Genomic DNA, 14343 nt, shown 5'->3' with positions numbered 1-14343 from the left:
CCCTCCCTCCTCTGCTCAGATGCTGACTGGCATCCCTTCCTGAGGGGACAGCTCAGGGACATGCACACACATGCTCAGACGCTCTCTCACTCACCCAACAAACACACACACACACATTGACACTGCTCAGGGCCATTGTTTGCTTTGACTGACGCGGCGGCCGTGCTGTGCTGACACCTCTCTGACACTCTATCCCTTTCAGATGCGCATCACTGTTTACCAACTACTCTGAGCAAAACGCCACGTTTCAATGTATGGGTGTCTTTGGGGATGTGCGCGTCCTCATTGCTTCCGGTCTGTCATTATTACACACATCCCTCGTTTCACTTTTACATCAGTGTTTACCCATTTAATCAAAGCCAAACTGTGTGTGTTCCCCTGCCTTTGTGTTTGCAGGCGCGCATGCTCAATGCACGTCGGCTCTTTGGTGTTTTTTTTTTCTCCGTTTTTTTTGGATGGTTGTTTGCTGTTGTGCTCAGACTAGATCAGGGGAGCGGCTGTGTTATTGTAGCCCAGTGAATAGGCACAGTGTTTAAATGCAAATTCACAGCGCACCGCAATGACAGGGACAGGGAATAGAGGATTGGCAGAGCAGGGAAGGGCAGAGACAGGTTGAGGTGACAGAGGGGGAATGAGGGATTTAGAGAGGACGGAGTCTAAAGATGGGGAAAGGGAGATGAGGCGATGAAGGGGGGATTTGGTACGAGGGGAGGAGACAAGAGGTCAGGAAGTGAAGAGGAGAGGACAGAGTGAATGGGTGTTTTAGAGAGAAGGAGGAGAGAGAAAAAAGGAATGGAGCAAGAGTTAGAGTAATTGAAAGCCATCGCCACTGTGGCTGGCTGAGGAACTAGGAGTGCATGACGGAGCTCTGACTGAACCATCACTGATTGCTCTGCAGTGTCACTGCGTGTGAGTGTGTATTAGTGAGTGTGCATTTGTGTTAGAGGATTAGTTAGAGTATATTATCACGTCCTTGCCTGTGTGTTTGTGTGTGTAGACCTTGGCGTGCACCACTTGCAAAAAGACATGTCTCCCTCCATGTGACGAGGGTTCTTTTATTCATCAGAGCCAAACTGGTGTGTGACTGCGTTCATGTGTCTCTGCATAAGTCTTGTAGCCTGTTTTCCATCACCCTCAACTAAAGTATTTATTGAAATTGTAAACTATTTCAGTGTCGTTGAAGTATTTTAATGCAGCAGCACTTTGTGCTAAAATGCTGGAGGTTAGTTTTCACAAATTGCACCACTTTAACAACAATTTACATATGTTTCTCCTTTGACATTGAGCAGTTCAACCAATATTTGCAAAACCTAGCGTCTCTCAACATTGGAATCAACAGAGCCACAGTGACAATTTGGGATGCCAATGTTGAGATGCATTCTGGAGGCACTCCATTAACAACAGATGGAAAGCCAACTTTTTCATAAAATGTGTTTTTGAGCTTCTTTTTTTTTTCTTTTCAACACAGCTGAGCCGTGTTTTTCATAATGCCACTAATAGCTCTGAATTACAAAATATGGCCAGAAAATGAGGATGGATGCAGTCATATCCAGTCAAATCAATACTCAACTCCAGAGTTAATTATGATGAAAAAGACAAAACAAACAAAACTTTCTGACCCTGATAAACTGCACTATTTGTGCTATTTTAAAGAGGTATTTCACTGGTGGAAAGATGGTCTTTTCATAGAAGTGGGCTGTGGTATTCTCTTTTGCTCAACAGGTAGAAAACCTACAACAACCAGATTGCACTGTGCCACACCGACCAAAACACGTTACCGCTGGTGGGTGAGGTACTGTGAATTTGGATGGTGCTTGGTTTTGGCACGTCCATTTTGAAACGGGAAACAAAATACCAGCCAGCTGGTACAAACGATCGTATTACACATAAACAGTACACTGAAATATGTTTCCGAAAACATTTTAGGTGAGAAATAGACAATGCAGTAACAGAATGGTTCATATTCAATCAGCAGTGCCTCTTTGGACAGTTTTATCTGAGTGTTTTCAGCTTCTGTTTTATGCGTGCTTTATGCTAACATTAGCCCCTTAAGGAGTGCAGAGTGCAAAGTGCAAAGAGTAGAGTGCGGGCAGGCAAGCAGGTACGTAGGCAGACAGACAGGTAGCCTGTCCAATCTTTTCATAGGGGCCGAGTAGATGGTTGGATGGGTTAATTAGAGGCCTGCAACAGCCACAGTTGTTGTATTTTTTGTTTTATTCGTCAGAGTATCTGATTTATTGATTGCTGATGGGATGTTAAGAGATTGCTTTACAACTAACACATAAATGCTTCTAGAATAACTCACCAAGCTGAGCTTTAATGCAAAGTTTTTCCAGCCTCGTGATTCAATGTGTATAAATGAAATAACTAGATGTGAGATGTATAACAGGAGACAGATTATATTAAATAATAAATTCATTACTTTTATGTATAATACTTCAATAATAAAGACTTCAAAATGACATTATGTCAACATAGAAGTTCACCTTTACTTCATAATTGAATAAACACATAAGGTTTATGTATAAGTCTGCATTCATTTCATTTAATCAGACTAAGTTAATTAACTTACACTGACTCAACACTTCACATTGAACTCACATCATAAAATCAGTTGGAATATTAATTGTAATTAAAATACTTAAAGTCAACATTTTAGTCTTCGAGTGCAGGAAACAATATGACGGCTACTTCCTGCTGGCCACTTTTCTCTATTACAGCTACACTAAGATATGTTTCTAAAAACAAGACAAAACAAGAAATGGGCAGAGAAAATCTTTGTTCCCATTTGATCAGCACTGCCTTGTTTTACAGTTTGATCTGAGTTTGGTGAGCCATCCGTATCTCTCTACGGCTCTCACTCTCTCAATCTGACTTCTAGCGCTTTGTGTCCATGGAGGCTGGCATTCAAAAAAGTAAAATCCGTAGTTCAAACAACAGCCAAAAGCCTGTCGGAAGATGCAGAATGTATCACTCAGCAAACTTTTGCTGGCAAATGAACAAGAAGCTCTGGGTGCAGGAAACATGGAGGGGAAGTGTACCATTGTTCATTTGCATATACTACCCACATTGAAGTGATACAAATCTGGTTGAAAATCAGCAAAGTCACCGTTTGAGTTCTATTATAAGAGCAAAACTAAATGAAATTGTTCAACATCTAAATGCGTTTGTGTGCCTGCATGTTTATTTTTGTGCATGTTTCATGTGTCATCGGCCCGTCCTACAAAAAGGTCATAGGTGATGTATGTGTCAGATTTTTGCTGCTACTGTGACTGTGGCATTAACCCACAGCTATGAAAAATGGCAACCCACCTACAAACACGAACACACATCTCCAACCTATACACACACGCGCGCGCGCACACACACACACACAGTGATGTTATTGTCATCCATCCCTCGAGTAAAGCTATGACTTCTATCAAGCTTGCTATTGTCAGCTTTTCTTAAGGAGGGAGAAAGGCGCTCTATCTCTCAGCTGATGTATGGCCCACCCATACAGGGCGCTTGACTACGGCCATCTGTATCAAAGTGCCTATCTAAATGGATCTGCTGCGCATCACATACTGTACTATATATATATCTAATGAAGAGCTATATCACTGCCTTCAGTGCATGAGCTCATCTGAGTGTCATTGTCAGCTAGCTTGGAAATGAGACACTCATGTCCCAGCCCACACACAATATAGTGGTGTTCTTGTAAATGCAGTCCATACGGGGCAGATTTATGTGCATGGCATATTTATGCATGGAATACAGAGAGGACATTCTTATGTATATGTCAGCTTTCCACTTTCAGTATAAATATTAGCTTATATCTGGTTAAATTAGTGCTTCATTCATATGAACTTGAGTGCTGTTGGGCTTTCACATGAGTTGATAAGTGGTTTGACTTATTTCATGTCCTTGGTTTATTTTTCCAGGGGCCAGAGCACTTGTCATATGTTCCTTGTGTGAGCTGTCTCTCTATATGGATACAAATGAACTTGTGAACTCTATCTCGTATGTCGAGATCTGGGATAACGAGAAAAGGTACGGCTGGCAGCTTTCTGGGAATACAACAAATTGGATTGCAAGTCCTATTTTTTTTATGTGATGTATGTTTTATCGCCATCAACGAACCAGCATGGCCCATCATGCACGGCTGTCAATATTAAAATAGAACAGAATAGCACATGCAGATACGTTCGCTGTTCTTTCTTTTGCATGTTTCCCTAAAAAGTCACTTCTTTGATGGCTTTGTTTGTTATGCTTTCAGTGTCTCGGCTCTTCCATCAAAAGATTTCCTTTAAAAAAAAGAAAATCTTTTTTCTGATATTACCGCGAGTTCACACTGAGGACACTTTGCATATTTCAAATGCATTAAATACGTACTCAATAGCCTATTGTTGAAGCGCTGGACTAAAGCATTCACATACCAATGTGCAAGAAGTGGTCGGATCCTTTACTTAAGCAAAAGTACTGTTTGGCAGGATTTCAGTTTCACCTCCTCCTGAGGTGCCTGGAGGAGGGAAAAAGTCTGAAGAGGTTCAAACTCCAGCATGATACATGAAAGCCACCAGCTGAAACCCTTTGGTCTTGGGCTGCACAATATATCGTTTCAGCATCAATATTGCAAGAGTTGGGTTTTTGCAGCATTCAAGGTGAAAGTCAAGATTGCATCTCTTGATAAATGTTAGCAACTCAGGGGTTGTAACCATGGTGACTTATGCCCTCTGTAACCTCACATGCATAGCCACTATTGAGCTATTCAAATTATCATATTATCACAATATATATTGCAGAAAACCAAAATATCACAATGTCAGTTTTTTCATTTATCATGCAGCCCTTCTTTGGTCTGACAGTGAACTTGTTCTTTAAACTATGAATGTTGTTGGAGTTTTGACCTATTACATGCTTAATGCTTCTAAACTTCAGTACTTTTCAACCTGTACCCTATTCTCTCATGTTTTTGTTATCCAAGTGACTAATGGTCACAGTTTTTGAAACACGTCCAGTATTGAGTGACACCACTGCAGCTGGCAGCCGCGAAGCAGTCTGCAATGTAATTCCTCTGGGCAATCTCACGCTGTCAAAGTATGTCCACTTAAAGTGCTTGTTTTTTAACACTGACAGCTCACATTGTTATTTTAAGTGTCTGAAAACATTATGGAAAAGATCCCTACAGAGACTTTTTTGTTTTATTTAATCAGAAACAGCTGTTATCGCTCTTGCCAAAGAAGTAATTTTATTGTCATAAAATACAGTTCATTCAGTCTTGACAGAAAAATAAAACTCACCTAAACCATCTTGGTCCGTCTTTCCACTGTGCCAACAATCACCAACTATGGTTTGGTCGAAATAAAGCTTTTATTCATTGTGTTAGATGTGAAAATATCTGGAGAGCAACAAGAGGGAGGGCGGACATCAGAGAAGCTGCGGGAGAAAACAGCACATAGAGCCAGAATATATTTTCAAAATCTTACTGAAATAAAAGCATAGCATTTATGTCTGCCAAATGCACTTCAAGGGTATCTTGACAACAGGCGAATAGCAGCGTTTCACTGACCTCTCTGGTTAAGCTTTCCAGTGCGTTGCACCTTTGAGCGCACCAAGCATCACTGATCGGTGTGGTCAAGATCAAGGTTGCACCTTTAACACAATAAAAAGTAATGTCATAGTGTACTAACACACCCTGCAATACACCTCTGCAACCTGTTATTTTCGTCTTTCAGTACATTTTATTTAAAAAAATATTCAACATTGTTACCAATGTTGAATATCTGTTGAAAGTCTGTTCCAATTCAGTTCAGCGTACCTGCACAGTAGTGCAATACACTTAGGAAACTAGATGCTAAGTCAAATTTTTTAGAACAACAAAACTTTTTAATGCCTTTGTAAACATATACACCATTTCCACACAGTCAGAGAAATAAAAAGTGTTTGTCCTAGTCATAGTTGAGTTATAAATTCATAGTGTCTCCCCTGGGTGGTTCCTGACAGTGCTGTCAGTCAGCCGAAGAGTCTATATGGCAGAAGAGGAGGTTGTATCAGTGTCTGCTTCAAAATTAGTTTAGCCGACTTCACTGCATTCAGCACCGGAGCAGAGAGTGTCAGGGTTGGAGCAGCAAACAGAAAAGAATTGCACTTCTCTGTTTCCATCTCCCTTCTCTATTTTCATTTCAGCTACTTTTGTATTTAGGTCATTTTGAGACTCGTTTTGTACACATTTAGAGCCTGCCATCCTGCTATCCTGTGTTGCTCTGTCTACAGTGACAACAGCTAAACTCACAAAATGCAGTGATTCAACAAGCAAAATGAGATTTGATTCTGCTTTATATACGGTTTAGTTGTTCTATAACAAGTGATGGCATGTTTTGCATTTGTAAGTAAAATCTATCATCAAAGCAGCTGAAAAAAGATTGCAGTGAAGTAAAAGCCATTTTTGCCTCTGGAATTTAGTGTAGTAGAGGTACCTAAGTTTGCATATATTAAAATACTTCAATAGAGGACAAGTATCTAAAAAGTACAGTAATGAGTGTATTTTATGTATTATATGTTGCATCATTTTTACATCCCATGATGTATAAAACCTTTAACCTTAATCATATACAAACTCAAAAACAACCACTGAGAGAAGCCTACAGTTTCAGGTGTATCCATCTGATCAATACAGAATGAGGGTATTGATAAATTTGACCACTAATTATCTGAGTTACCACTATCCATAATCTTTTGGTTCTGAATTAAGGCATTGACACCAGGTTTGAATACTGACGTACAAAGTCTTCATGAAGGAGGCTTGTTTCATGTCTGCAGTATGGAGATGATAAAGCCAATCGATTTCACCAGCTCACAGGGCACAGTACTCCATTGTCTCACTGCTTATGACTGAGCAACAGTGTTAGCTATTAGACAATATGACATTTTATATTGGTAATGAAATGCCAAGCCATAGGCACAGCTAGTTAGCTATTTGAAAGTCTAACTATGGATCCCACTGCTTTTCTTGCAAGACCCATCCTACTCCACACCTGATTGGTTGCCTTCACTGGTTGCATTCTCTAGATTTAACTAAACTGTTAACACACCTTGTGGCTTGGTTAAGTCTATCTATTGTCTGATACGGTGGTTTATTAGATGTAGTTTCCCTGGTAAACACACCAACCTTTTCAGCAACCTTCCCGGTTTTCTGCTGATCCTCTCGGGGTCACTAATCCTCTGGCAAGCTCTGCGCAAGAGTGTCTCTGGGCAAGGCGAAGTGGAGAGGCCAGGTGTAAACAGGGCAGGCTGCAGCTGACCCGCTAACTAGCCTGGAGACACTGCAGCTGCGACAGCCGAATAGGTTGGTGTGTTTACTGGGGACACTTCAGCTCACAATCCACTGTATAGGCTCTGCCTGTTGGATGTATTTAGCGCAGAGTTCCACGACCACAAAGCCATCAGGCTCCCCTCACACAAAAACAATAGTTGCAAGCGAATCAGTGGCGGAGTAGGGCCCATCTTGACAGGAAAGCAGTGGGATCCATAATAGCGCGCCAAGCAAGAGTTGTAGCAAACATTGGCTTCATTCGTTCATTCCGTAGAACTTCAAAAAAACAACAAAATCTAATTCAGAAACTCTGAAGGTAAGAAAGTAAAGCTTATGACACTGGCGAAAAAAGCTATTTATGTCAACCTACAGCATAGACGATTGGAGTGACATGAGGCAGGCAGATGAGATGTTTAACTAACATTAAGGCAAATAAATGGTATGGTCCAGTTTAGGGGTGTCTGACACTCCATTAGAGGATTCATCCAGGCACAAATATATGATATAGAGAGTGTAATATTTAGGATTACAGGTGAGAAGGATACATAAATGTTTTGATCCCCCTAACCAGTTGTTTTTTTAAAATCCCCCAGTCCTCCTTGTAATTCGAACCCTTCTTTTTGCCATAAATAACATTCATGATAAACTCTCACAGTGCACCAAATTAGCACAGTTCCTGGCCTCCGTCTCAACTTAATATGCATCATTTGTCATCATCAAATCTTAGTAATATTTTCTATATTGCTTCAAAGTGCCTACATACAGTATCTCTGAGGTTATGATAGAACACCAGTGTTTAAATACCACGAGTGCTTTGTGGTCTACGTGCTTTCATAATATCCCATTTCCAGTGAGAGCACTGCAGTAGCGAGTCGAGGGTCTATTTTAAGTGCAGTCAGATAGCTATATGGCAGTGTGGCTATATTTAATAAAAGTCTCCCGAACACTGCACCAATCTCTCTCCCCGGGGCTATCTGGATTTGACTGGCCATGTCTGCTCCCATTTAATGTGAAGTGGCAGACAGAAGACATGTCAATCTCTTTCCCTCTTTCTTTCCAGGGGTCTTGTCCATGGATGGAGGAAGCAAGGGGAGAACGAGGAAGAGGAGAAGGTGATGGTAGGTGTGAGGTGAGTATGTTGAAGTTTCTATTTCTTGGTCTTTTATTCCTTTTAAAGATCTTTTGACCTGTATATGCAAATCCTTCTTACTCTCCCCCACTGACTCTCCCACATCCACATCCCCCCTCCTTCATCTTTGTAAGTGCCTCTCAATGGGCGCTTCATGTTTCTATGTACATGTCATATATTGCAAATGAATAAATGCTGCACTGCAAGACCAGTTTCTCCACTAAACATCATAAATTAATTGATTTTCATCAATCCTTTCCTTTCTCTCTTGATCTCCAACTAGGTTTTATGGTATTAACATTTTTTGGATTTGCAGCAGTTTTTTAAGCACCTTGGTAGGTGGAATGCTCATCACGCCACCACCCTCGGCTCTTATTTCTGTCTTACCGCTGCAGAACCATCTCTAAGCCCAACTCCTTCCTCCTCACACCAGCCTTCCACCCTAAGGCTATAGTACTAGTCATGGTGTAGCGGCATATAGTGTAGTGGCATACTGCAGGGCAGGGGAGAGCAGATGACTCAGTTGGTGTAGCTACTGCACAGGGAGTATATATATATATGTGTGTGTGTGTGTGTGTGTGTGTGTGTGTGTGTGTGTGTGTGTGTGTTTGTGTGTTTGTGTGTGTGTGTATTATACATACACACACATATATATATACATATAAATATATATTTATGTACAGCACACTGTGGATCAGCACAGCATGGGTGTGACTCGTACTGTGCAGCTTTGCTCTGCCTACCTACAACTGTGCACCGTAGTCCAGTGCTGCTCCACAACATGAAATATCCATGAGTCAGGTTTGGCGTACAGATGCCACTGTACCTGCTGAGCCCCTTAACAGGGGGGATGTGTGTGTGTGTGTGTGTGTGTGTGTGTGGGTAGCTGAGAGAGAGAGAGAGCAAGAGAGAGGGAGGTGAGGGGAAAGTACATCTGTCATTTTGTACCTCTGCAGAGATAGGTGTGTTTGGATGTGTGCATCTGTGTATCTGCGATGTGAAAGTACTTGTGTGCGTTCGTGCATAAACACTTATGTACATCATTAGGGCGTTAATCAGGTATCAGAGCTACAGTATAGGAAAAAGAATCAACAAGGCAAAGTAGACAGAAGGATAGGTGGTGAGTACAAGGAGTGCATCTGTCAACCTATTGGTTTCCCTGTGTGTGGGGGTGTTTGTGTGGTAGGAAGTGTATAGCACCAAAGAACAGAGTCAATATGTCTCATATTACACGTCGGAGGAGGACAGTAAGGAAAGGGAGATATGAGGACAGCAGAAGGATAGATGAGGAGAAGGAGGGAGGAGCGAGAAGAGAGCTGGCTTGGCAGACAGGAAGAAAGTGGCAGGAGGTACAGCAAGAGGAAGAGAGTTGGTTTGCAAGAAATGTAGAGATGGGGGGGGGGTAAGGGCTCGGATATGGGGAGGGAGGAGTTCAGAAGGACGGGAGGTCAGAGGGGAGACCAGCAGGTAGTGTGTACATCTGTCACCCTCTGCTCCTCCAGGCCAAGAATGCCCAGGAGGAACAGGGGAGGAGGAAGAAGAGCAGGAGGACGAGGAGGAGGAGGCAAGTGGGGGCACAATGCCACCAGCAAGAGGAGCATTACTAAACAGGCCTATATTTATTTTGAAGCCGAATTCAAGAAATTTCTAAGCACTCTTTATATAGCCCAGAAATGCTGAAAAGCGTGCCTCTGAGTGGAGTGTAATCCATTTTATTTGGTATCTCAAAAATGCATATGGTAGCTGAGTATTCTCTCTTTGAAATGTTCAACTATTGTAAGGGAAGACAGGGCACAGAAGGAGGTGAAGAGAAAAGGACCCGAGGAGAGGAGGTGGCGCTGAGAGGAAAAGAGGAAACGGCATCAGTGGGAGCGGGAGCCGCACAGGCACTGGGCTCGTAACTCTACTGAGGTTGACATTGTCCCAGAAACTTATGAATAACATCCCTGTGTGTCAGCTGGTCTCCAAGTGTATGCGTGTGTGTGTGCGTGTGTGATGAAGCAGAAGAAGTCATGGGCTTAGCCACTGTCTATCGTGCAGGCCTCGTCTCTGCGAAGTCCACGGGGATTGCGAGTGAAACAGAAATGACCCAGAAAGACAGGACACACAGCTGTACAGACGTCAGAATATCAAGGAAGCAACTCAGTTCGCATTAGTCTCCGCACAGCTTGACTCTGTCTGCACAAGTCATTTAAACATTCGGTACATTGAAGAGGAAAGACAAGCAGTCATTTAACATTAGTCTTGCGAATTAGCCGCACTTTCTTCATCTACTGTATAGAGGACATTTTCTGAAGTGTATATACATCTGTATTTATATGCATTACTTGTATATCTCTGTATGAATTCTCAACTGCAAATAAAATCTTGTGTTTGTGCTATGGTGGCACAATTAATCAAAATATCATTGAAATTACAATATGGCCAAGTGCAATATCCAAATCAAGAGCTGTAATTTTGTGATAAAGCACTGTAGTGCTGCAGAGGTGCCCCGGCTTCCAAATCATGTTCTCCTGATGACAGAAAACATGTTTGTTTGGTACAGACCCCAACAAATGTCAAATCATCATGATTTTAAAGGTGCACTATGTAGGTTTGGGGGAGAAATTTTAAACAGATGAGAAAGATCGACTTTGTGTGATTGTATGCCTAAACAAACTAAATAAATAAACAACACAGTTTCATACTATTTTACGTTGTTAAGATTTGGCGGGCCCTGCAGCCTTTCTAGCTTCCCCGCTTCTCTCAGATTAGCTTGTTTATTCAGGTATGGAAAAAACAACCAATATTTCTGAGTTTGTATTATTATCACATTAATACTGTAGATTATACAATTCTATGTTTGAATTTCTTCTACAAAACTATATATTGCCCCCTTAATTATTTTTGAAATTGTGATGCAAAAATTAGCATTCCCACCAACCAAGAAATATATCACAAATGTAATATCTGGCAATTTAATTGCAATATGATCATATCTACTGAAGATTTTTTCAATCTAATTTTTATAACCAGATTTAACTGTATAAAAATGACTTTAAAATTTCCACAATGAAGCATTTCGATGCTGGCACTATACGCTTCCATATCTCAATGTCAATGAGAATTCAATATTGCTCAGCTCTGCCAACAGATGCTGGGTTTAGTGCATTGAAAATAAAAACATTTAATAACATTGCAGGCACTTAATAAAATAAGCCGTTATGTGAATTTATATATTGCACCCAGTTTGAGTGTTTTTCCCTCTTTTCTCTTCAAAGTCACCGTCACTACGGCGCGTCTCCTTAATTCAGTCAAGTGTGATAGAAGTGAATGGTGATGTGGGGTTATTGGGGGATGGGAAAGCAATGCCATCTGTGTTCAAATATGTTTGCTCGTGTCTAGCATAAGGTGTTTAAGATGCATGTGTAGCAATGTGTACATAATCTGTTACACACCATTAGGTGTAAGAGGTAGTGCATGTTTATGGGAAGATGCTAAAGTGAAATGAAGTGTCAATGGTCTGATTTTTGCATTTACTTAAAATGGTGAAAGATGAAGTCAGGCTTCAGCGCTCCAACAGTCTTATGAGTGCATTGACTGACGTGTCCTTGGTAAGGAAAAAATCAAAACAAAACTGGAATAAAGTATTTTAAAAAAAACACACATTTGCTATGATCTTCATTGATATGAATCATTCCCCCAATATTTTTTCTTTTCACTGTGGTTCTCTGCATTTATTTGCTGCCATTGTTTTTGTTCATTTCTGTCATATCTACAAGCATTCATTCTAACTAACAACGGAAAACCAAATGATGCAAGGAAAAGCAATGTATTGGTTTCAGTCTCAGTGGAATATGGCTCAACAAATCAATGTGCCAACTGGTTAATTGATGACAGAGGTACAGATCCACATCACTAATTTTTCATAGCCCAATAATCAAGAGCCCTGAACGGCACTGAAAATCCAAAGATGTTGCCATCAATCAGTGATGTAAGTTTACTAATTAATCAGATCAGAGACATACATTTACTGTGTGACTTGGCACCAGTACTTCACTCTGACATGTGCATTGATCTGAGGATGGGTTATGTAACTCAGCGCTAATTTCCGACAGCATTAGAACTCAGTCTCAGCACCACCTGCTTTGCAATGCAATCCTGTCCGCCAAAATGCTTACAAGCGCCCGATACACATTGACACATGTCTGGGAAAAACCTAAAATCAATTTGGTGGTTAATTGCTAGCTGGTGTGTGCACGTGAGCGGACATGAAATTCTCCACGGTGTAAATGAGATCCATTGATAGATTTAGCAACCCAATAACAGATGGTTTGCCACACTGCTAGTTAGAGCACTTAGAAATGCATAGTGAACGATTAAATGGACCGAGTGTGGGTGCATCTCTGCCTGTGCGTGCGTGCATATACAGTATGTTTGTTGTGTGTGAAGACTTATGTGTATAAGGATGTGAGAGTGCACGTGTGGGTCTGTGCATGTGTCAGGCCCACTTGATAAAAGGCCGAAAGCCCTAATTGAACATCTCATTGACTCGACTGTGAGTCACAATCGGTAGAAGCACATTCATTCCATTCTATCACTTAGTGCCATTCTTGTGTTGCAGAGAGCAGGTTTCTGAGAACAGAATAGAATAGAATCTAAGAAGAATGTCAAGTAATTATCATATAAATAAATAATGGAAATTGGTGCGCTGCGGAGCACTATGTGTAGCTGCATGGCTCACGGCCACAGTTAGGACTTTCTTATAGGAAACATTTTGATCTAACAGATGTTATCGCTGATGCTCGCTTGCAGCGTATTCAGTTAGGACACGGTGTGACAAAAAAATCCCCGCAGAAGTTATAGAACAAAGGATATCGCGAAAAAATGCAGGTAAAATAAGATCAGGTCTTTCTAGGTCCTCCTATAAACAAGGATGACACAGTGCTTTGCTCATGGTCCTGGCATTGCAATGAGGTGCCATTTAATTAGTTCCACCTTTAAAATCGAATTCAATATAATATAATTCCGTCCCCATGATTATTATGTTTCTCATAATAATGATGTCCAATACAAAACCACCATAAACAATGGCTGCAAAAATTACCATACAGAAGAAATTTTCATCTGATGGTGCTCAATTAAAAAAACAAACAAAAAAAAAGTTACAAAGATTGAATTCACTGCAGGTTTGTTGTAATGGATTTTATTAGATTGCACAGGTGTACTATTAAATTGGTGACTATTAAATCTAAGTGGATAGTTATATGACTTTGTTTCATGGATCTCTTGTGGTGCAACAGAATTAAGTTAATATATGTCATCTGTATCGATCACCCCCTGAGCATTGAATATTTTATAGTTTTTAGGATTTTATTTAAATATTGGACATCTTGAATTCTGCTTTTATTTCAGACCATATGTGCAAAAGTTCCTTGATTAAGAGAGTTTTAACAGAATAAATGGAAAGCAAAGTTGTGTTGGTCTCCCTTTTCTGCTGCTGATCTTAAAGATGATCCAATCTGTGACTCAAACCCGTGATACCATCTAAAATGTGAGTTTCGTGATCCATTGCATCCCTATAGAACAGTATTCGCCAGACAATGCGATTTACTTTTTCATGGATTTATTTGGTTGATTTCACGAGTCAAGTGTGCCACATTTTAAATCAAGCGTGTGCACATTTGCATTCGTTAATTGGTCCTATGATATGAGTGTCTGCCCAGAGGTCTTGATTTGAAACTGAGTGCTGTACATGTAGTGTACAAACAAACAGCGCTTGTGTGAGCTGCTCTTTTAGATTTTTTTTCTAGTGTCCTCTGTTGTTTCAGTTGTGCAGCATCACATGAAATCGACTTTTAAATTTATCATACTTTTAACGACTATGGGACTCAGGATCTTTCAGAAGAATTAATGAGCTGCAATAATTAGAAACCTCATC

The 14343-nt window shown here is 40.7% G+C and overlaps 2 protein-coding genes across 7 annotated transcripts in view; both read right to left on the bottom strand.

The window, feature by feature from the left end:
• Positions 1 to 5347, bottom strand: part of LOC311273766 (uncharacterized protein) — a 68607-nt gene extending 63260 nt beyond the window's left edge. Inside the window, exon 1 of the mRNA XM_084380979.1 lies at positions 5283 to 5347. The gene's annotated coding sequence lies outside the window, so the exon portion shown is untranslated. The remainder of the gene's footprint in view (positions 1 to 5282) is intronic.
• LOC311273697 (uncharacterized protein) overlaps positions 1 to 14343 on the bottom strand; it is a 107610-nt gene that overhangs the window by 48258 nt on the left and 45009 nt on the right. The window lies entirely within an intron of this gene.

Source organism: Pagrus pagrus (assembly GCF_965226575.1).
Source record: "Pagrus pagrus genome assembly, chromosome: 2".
NCBI lineage: Eukaryota > Metazoa > Chordata > Actinopteri > Spariformes > Sparidae > Pagrus > Pagrus pagrus.
Note: the sequence above shows the minus strand (reverse complement) of the source record. Positions and strands in the feature narration are given on the sequence as shown.